The sequence below is a fragment of the Stegastes partitus genome, unplaced genomic scaffold, assembly GCF_000690725.1.
Source record: "Stegastes partitus isolate 25-593 unplaced genomic scaffold, Stegastes_partitus-1.0.2 Scaffold265, whole genome shotgun sequence".
NCBI classification, from domain to species: Eukaryota; Metazoa; Chordata; class Actinopteri; family Pomacentridae; genus Stegastes; species Stegastes partitus.
The window spans coordinates 329,455-337,562 of NW_007577996.1; the positions used below are offsets into that span (position 1 = coordinate 329,455).

Genomic DNA, 8,108 nt, shown 5'->3' on the forward strand with positions numbered 1-8,108 from the left:
ATGGATTGGTGGCCAAGGTTAAATCAGGTATTCCTGTTGATTTTTATCGGCATAGATTTCTTTTTGATTCCACCCTGTACGTACAATCAAGTGGAACTCGTGGCCTTTTGCTGACGGACTCCTGAATGTTTCAGTGCAGTCCTGTATATTTCAAGCCGGTAGAATAAATCTAATGTTTGCCCTGCAGAAAAACGGATTCATATTTTACAATATGCAGTGGTTATGTTTGCAATATGTAGTATATTGCCTGGAGAAACACTCTATGATACAAAAAAGAACCAAATCACCCACTGTCAGTTTTCTTTACATTTCGTTTTTTTGCTTGACCTGCTGAGGTTACAGCCCAGAACTATTAGTTTTTCTTTTTCCAGAGCAGAACACAACAGCCACAGTTTATTTTGCACATTAAAGGTATTGTTATACCTGAAAAGTCTTTGTGGGAAAAGCGGTAACACATTGTCATATTCATGCAACTATTAATGGGGATATGTTTTTGACAAATGTCCTCAAAATAACCTCAATAATAACTCCATAATGATGCAAATTTATGCTTGCAGCAGCAAAACCATGGAGTCCTTTTTAAAGGCAGCATGCTGTTAAAATTGTAAACAACATTGTAAGAGGTTGCAATGGGCCGTTATCGGTAATATTTTGGGGATTTTTTGGATTCATTGTTGGATAGACCAGTGTAAAACTAAAAGGAAGAACAACAAAGTGCAGATAGTGAACCCAGTTTCAACTCCCAATATCCTTGAACCGAACAAACACGACAATGAAATATGGATTGTGTATTCCGTTATCACCATGTTTCAGTTTTAATTTGATTCACTCTGTCTAAAGACAAAGTCATACAAAATGGTCAAATGTAGTCACTTTGTTTTCTGAAATGTATTTTGGTCGTTGTTGTAACCCGGTTTAAGTCGGTCGGAAAGGATTTTAAAGGCCGTATTTCTAACGACTGGAAAAAAAGAGGAAAGAAGCTGTTGGTTAAAGTCATGAATCTCCTGTAACACGCTGATACACGAGTCGGTGACTCTGGATCAACCAGAAATGCACAAAACCTCGTGAAAGTTAAGATGGCTTGTGCTTTCTTGGATTTTACAGCTTTATTTAGGTTTGTCTCTTGGGGTTGAAGTGACCCTATTAAGCAGCAAATACAGTTTTTTATAACTGATGCTAGCTTTGGAAAACTACACTACTTTTTTGTCCTCTTGATAAAGAGACCTAACAAGGAAATATTCACAGTAAACCCGCATTAAAACCATCCAATCTATCAGCTGCTACAGTGGCCACAAACTCGAGGTTTGTAGATTTGTTTAGACTAGTTTGACAGATAAATCCGATACGTTACAGGAAGCAATTCACTTCTTAAAGACTCCTGAAAAAGAATTTCACCAACTATGGTTAATATATGACACATGTCCTGTCCCTTCACCCCACAAAGCAAATCATCTGCTTCAGCTCAACCAGGAAATACCCAACCGATCCTGTTGTTGCACTGATGCTAGCGTGGTGTCATAGAACTGGATTATAACCTTTAACTATAGTATAACTTATGTGAAAAATGCTTTTAAAACCTTATTTTGGTACAAAGTCAAGTGACAAAAACTGACTGGTGATTCGATGCATGCAGCTCTTATGCCCTGGTGGCCACTGAATTTGCGGTCATGGTTCTCTCTCCATTCATTTAGACAGAGACCTGGTTTTGTTAGCATAAAGTAACTGCCCTGGGGCATTACCAAGAAAGCAGCTGAGTGGCAACACTCACCTCTAAGGACTCTGAATTAACCAAAACATTGGTCAAATTGGAAAGTTTGACCAGATGATGTCACTGACGTCAATGAATCACCAACATTCACGAGGACCATTAACACCTAACAGTTGTTGAGACGTCGCACTCAGTCAAAGATGTTTATTAATGAGAGCCACTCGTGGTTCTAGAGGAGAAGTCACATCATCACATTAGGATTCACTGTCTGGGCTACAGAAAGATCTGTCATCACAATGTACCCAACACTTGTCAAGGTATTTTACTCAAAACTAAAATTATCAGCCTAATAGTGGCAGAAATGAAGTCACTGGATGACTTCAGTCAGTAGGATTCATCCAACAGGGACAGTAGATGTCTGCTGATGTCATGCAAACCCATCAATAGATGCTAAGACTTTGTAATAAAGAGGCCTAACAAGGAAATATACACAGTAAAGACTTATTCAAATCATTGTGTAATGTTGACTGAGGAGATGCACCAACTGACATCACTGTTACCAGAGTCATGCTGCTACCGTAGCTTACAGCCTCCAAGTTCAAGAGTGGGACTGTAGCGTGTTATTCAGGCCCAACTGTACTTCCAGAACATTATGTTACCAGACAGCTAAACTGCATGTTTTGAAAGGAACATAACTTTATTTTGAAACTAGTGTATTCTCTCACTAAAAGTTAGGATTGTGACAAAGAAGGAAGGCTTCCAGTTTGAAAAAGCCCCAAAGTTCACTTCCACCTGGGAGATTGGCGTCCATGTTGCATGTGGGACCAATATTCATAGACTTAAGTCTGGTTCGGTTTTGGAAAACAGCACAGTTTGAGTTAAAATACAACATGTTTGAAGCCTCTCTTCCATTTTCTAAGTTGCCATGGTGACAAGGGTTGACCTAAAATAAGCCACAGTAACAGTAAAATATATGGAAAAGATATACTGATCTGTTTCCCTTAAAATGTCATTAAAAATGCAATTCAGTTGTATATAAATGTCATTGTTGGGACGTAGGGTTGTCACTCCAGTTTCATTATGACAACAAATATTTAAACCCTTATTCATTAAACTCTTAATTCCGATTAGGATTGACGATGAGAAAACTGTACTTTACTCTCATTGGGTGATGTGGATCAACTAAAGTGGACCATAGCATCAAATCCACTTGTCAGTTTTTCTGGAGATAATTTCTCAACAGTTACCAGAGAGTGACTCATCCAGTGATACATGAGAACATGGTGAACTTGCCAGAAAGTAGACAGAAGCAGGTTTTTTCTGGGTATTTTTGGATGAAGTTTGAGTTTAACATACAGTAACACTGCATCCATATGGTACATTCCTCCTTGTTGGTTTTTCCTCAAGACGAAGACGCAACACAAGTTGGTTTACGATGATTAGAAGCTAACAGTCATAGCAGGCGATTTACTTTATATTATCTAGATATTGAATTCTGTTGTTATTGGTGTTTGTGGCGTGTCTACAATCTTGTGTTATCATGTGAATGTGTGCATTTGGTCGAGGTGACTTGATACCCTTTGTTTTTTTCCACTTTAAACACGATTCAACATGATTCGACCACTGGTCTGGAAAATAAGGGAGTCAAGAGGTTCATTATGTTCGCGCACATACTCACACACACACACACACACACGTTTAATTTGTCCGTTGATGCTGAAGAAAGCCACAAACACACGTTTTTCACCTACACACACACACACACACACACACACACACACACGTTTAGGAAAAAAGACCCAAAAGACCATCGACATAAACTTTCTCCCCCTTTGCTCACCCAAACACACACACATACACAAAAACCCAGTGGTCAAGTTAATTGCATTAGACAACCTTAAGATGCAGACCCTTCTGTCTCTCACACATCGATACCTCTGACTGAGAGGCAAGTGAAGAAAAACAACAAAAAAAAAGGACAAAACAGAGGGGGGAAGAAAAAAACCCCACAAAAAACAAGTTGAGGAGAAAAAATCGTGGAGCGATTATGCAAATATGTTTACGCCAGGTTACCCACACGGGGGGGCATTAATAACAAACTTTGTTTACTCAAGGTAGACTTTGTCAAACTTTATCCATACAATTATTATCTGCAGCCTGCACGGAGCAGGACATTTCATCATCGGTTTCCTCTCTCCCCGAGAAAACCAATATGCAGTGAATAAAATTAGTTTACCAAGCAGCGAGAGTTCATTCACACTATCTACTACACTTCAAAATAAAGTCTCATAAATTATCTAAAAGTAAGTTGGAGGTATCCAAACATTTTACGTACTGTTTGTAGAGATATTGTTTCATAATGTGCTTGTGTTGGGGCGGATGGGTTATTCGCTTTTTTTTTTTAGAAAATAGTGTATTTTGTGTATATCAGCACATTAGGTTGGGCTGCAATAACAAGTGCAATTCAAGGGTGAAGGTACCGCAGAGCATCAGCACACTTTAAATTGTCATAACGACCTGCACATAATTACTTAAAGTTTTATTCTTTCCCTGCACGGTTCCATACAGTCAGATTTTTTTGATTCCGGCCTGCTTGTGCTACAACCGCTGTATTGTGTACAGATGAGCTATTGTTCATCAAGATGTTGTCAATATTACATTTCTGTTTGTGTACAGAGTCAACAAGCTCGGTGCATGTGGTAATCGCTCTGTTTTGTTTGAGTCCAGGTCTTAACAATGACAGCAGCGACAATGACCCTGTTCTATTTGCGGCCTTGACAGTTTGCACAATGCCACCCAATTTTGATGCCATCAGTCCATTCAATGGCCATTATGACCCAGTCTCCTCACGATCCAATACAAGTAAACTGCATTTTCAACTATGTTTTATAGGAAACTTATTTTCTGCCAGATCATGTTTGTAGCAAACAAAAAAAACTTTCTATTCAATGTACCTTTGTCATGTGTTTTACTGCGTCACTGTCACTACCGTTCGACCAGCCAATCAAGATGGGGTGGGATTAGTCACCACGGCAACCCAGAAAATAGAAGAGAAGCTTCAGACGTGGAGTGAGAGGTTGAGTTTTCATCCAAATCATGACACTTTGTCTCACCCTATCCAAGTCATTTTGGTTCCTAAGCTTAACCAAGCTTGTCAACATCTTAAAGTGACAAACAAAGCATGATATTTTCTTAAACCATACCAGAAAGCAAGTAAAGCTAGAGATATCTGATATTGGCTTTTTTGCCAACATCCGATATGCCGATATTGTCCAACTCTGAGTTTCCGATTCCGATATCAGCCGATACCGATGCCGATATATGTTTATGACTGCAGCCACATTTGTTTACATGCTTCACAGCACAGTTTGACGTCATTGCTGGTAAATGCCGGCAAAATCCAGGCATTATTTTATTGGTTTTCACTACAGGCAAACCCCCCCCCCCAAAAAAAAAAACGATAACAGTATTGACAGATATTACATTTTTATGCCAATATCGGACATCCCTCATGAAAACCAAAAGTAAATGACAGGAAAATAAAATGTACGTCTAATCTAAATGCTGTTAAGTTGTGTAGGGATGTAATTTTGTGGAGACTAAGGTGGCAGATCATTCCCAAACATGTGGACCTGTACGGACCTCCTCCACCTTCTAATGTTTTAGCAGATATGTTATCATCCATCCTCATCGAAGATAATACAGGGTAGAATTGAATAAGGATGTGAAATCTATGATTATAGTAATTGAACTATACTAAGTGCAGCTTTGTTATATGTGGTTAACGTAGCAACAGGATGTTTTGTTTTTTAAAGCCAAACCATGATAATTATCAAACCAAGTAGTTTTAGTGCCTAAACTTAACCAAGCACCAGCGAAAAGCAAATGAAGATTAAAGAACAGCAAGTGAAATAAAAAGTCAGAACTAGACTTGAATGATCCGAGACAGGACTCAAACTCAACTTCACATCTCCACCAGCCCCTCCAAACTGCACATGTGGACTTTTGAGAATAAATAAGAATAAAATTATGGCTCTGCTGCCATTAAATATGGTGATATGATGCATACTGAGCCCACTAGACGGTGGAGTAGGTCCTTAATGGAACATATGTATGAGAATAATGTGAAACAGGTGACAGCACAAGGATGCTGAAACTGAAGCAGCTCAATGATTTTCCTTCTGTGATGCCAAAAATGTCTTCCCTGCAACAGGACTGTAGTGAGTTTCAGAGTTTTAAGGAGGTATTTTGTTCAACTTTGGACCGAGCAGGTTAACATTTCCCCTCAGAATCATATCTCCGTGTGAAGCCAGGCTAACCACAACCTGAAATAAACAAATTCTCCCTCCGACGTTGAGCCATTCCTTTAAAATGTGGTCATATTTTAGGATAATAAAAATCCCCCCCCTCTACAAATGCATGAGTATATGCCAGAGAAATGTATGGGACAGCTTCAAAAGAAGAGTAAAGTGCATTCAGATAGGCTTATGGTCCAATTCATCACTAATGGGAAACCTCATTTATGCAAAGCTTCAAAGTGAGTTGGGCAATGCTCCCTCTGACTGGGACTCTCTGCTGACTCCATATTAGAACTGCATTGTGATGGCAGATCATTTACTGACAGCAAAAGTTAAAAAAAAAAGGCAATAAGCTCTTTTTCAGCTGTTGTCCACTTACATCAGAGAGAGAGAGGAAGCAGCAGCGTACAGGCCTTTTTCTGCTGCTTTTGACATCGATAGCAGGAGAAAAAAAAAGGGACAGATGCAATGAATAGCATCAATTATTGCTGTTTCATTCAGGTGTTCCAGGCCAGATCACTTATCCGGCTTACCGGGACACCTAAATAAAACAGAACCAGTGTTGATGTAATTAGTTCCACCTGCGCTTTCACCTGCTAAGAAAAAGTCCAAATATCTGCTGCGTAATAAGTCATCTTCTGTCTCGTCTCAGGCAGCAGAGAAGGAAACACTCCGTCCCCGTCCATAACCTAACACGAGCGCTCATCAGTTGAGCGATGGTGCGCAGGAATCATTAACGCACCGACCGTACAATACTTTAAAGCACCAGATCTGTGCACTTCAAGCACGGGTTCTGTGGCAAGCATTCCATCCAGAATCATTAAGTATAATCTTAAACCAAATAGCCTAATATTAAATCCATAAAAGTCTTCCAAACAGCGATTATTCATTCCCTTTTTTCTCAGAAATCCATTATCCGCAACCCAGAAATAATCATTCATAAAAAAAAAAGGGGGAATGGAGGGAGACTAAACTGCTTTTTTCTTCATATTTCAGACCTATTACTACTAACCTACAGCAGTTTTTAATAGGTCCATTATTGAGTTTCAAATGGCCGTTACATCCTCTGCACCTTCCTACTGTTTTATCTCTTCCATTATCTCTCTGTCCTTGTCATTTCAACTTTTCATTTCCCTCCCTTTTTTTTTCTGTTAGTTTTGTGCTGTTTCTCCCTGATTTCTTTTCTGCAATTTCATACTTTTCATGCGTCTCCCTTCCTTTTTTGTCTTTTCTCCTGTGTTGCCTCTTGCATCATTCTTTTTCGTTATCATGTTGCTTCTTCAGCACAACTTCTGTCTTCTTTGCTTCAGCTCATCTTTCCATCTCTTCTCCTTCACAGCTACAACAAGCTGTTTGTCACCACGTTGGTGGTTTAAAAACAAGAACTTGTTTCTCTTTGTGGTTTTTGAGGTGTTGCAGGTATCGTATGCAATAATGGGCTGGACTTCTTTTTTGGTTCTTGAAGACATTTTGCTTCCTCAGTTCTAACTGCCTAGTTAGGATTCTCAGATATTTCTTTCACATGCTTCTTGGACAACCCAAGACTTACATACTGAAGGCGTAAATGGTTGTGAAACTATCTGGGGAGGGATCTTAGGACTGCATTATACGTACCTGATAAATGGTGCACTCGACACCACCTCTGTTTGTCGATGGCTTTTCCAATATAACATAGATTACATCCTTTGTTTCACACAGAATGTAAACATTGCTGTCCTTCATCCTTTAGATACAAGGCAACTGCTGAGTCTTGTTGTGTTTTTTCTGTATTTGTGCCATACTCTTGCTTATTCTCCCCTGTATATCGGACTGTACCCTCCTTGCTGCATTGGACTGCATACATACACAGCATAGCTCAGCTTGTGTTTAGGTGTTTGGTCTTTGGGGTGAACTAGTTTTTGCCTCAGAGGGTTGTTGGGTCTGAAGTGTACAGGTATGTTGTGTTTGGAGGAAATCCAGTTTCTCAGAAACACCAGTAATAGAAATGTTGTTCCGCCTGTTCTCCTTATCTTCTCTGTTTGATGTATGTTATGTGTGTGTGTGCTCCTTTTCGTTGACCTCTGTCTTGGACATTCTTGGTAGGGTTCTGATGACCTTCAACT

The 8,108-nt window shown here is 39.5% G+C and overlaps 1 protein-coding gene across 1 annotated transcript in view; it reads left to right on the forward strand.

Moving 5' to 3' along the window:
• Nucleotides 1–8,108, forward strand: part of il1rapl2 (interleukin 1 receptor accessory protein-like 2) — a 487,645-nt gene that overhangs the window by 304,089 nt on the left and 175,448 nt on the right. The gene's annotated exons all lie outside the window — the stretch shown is intronic.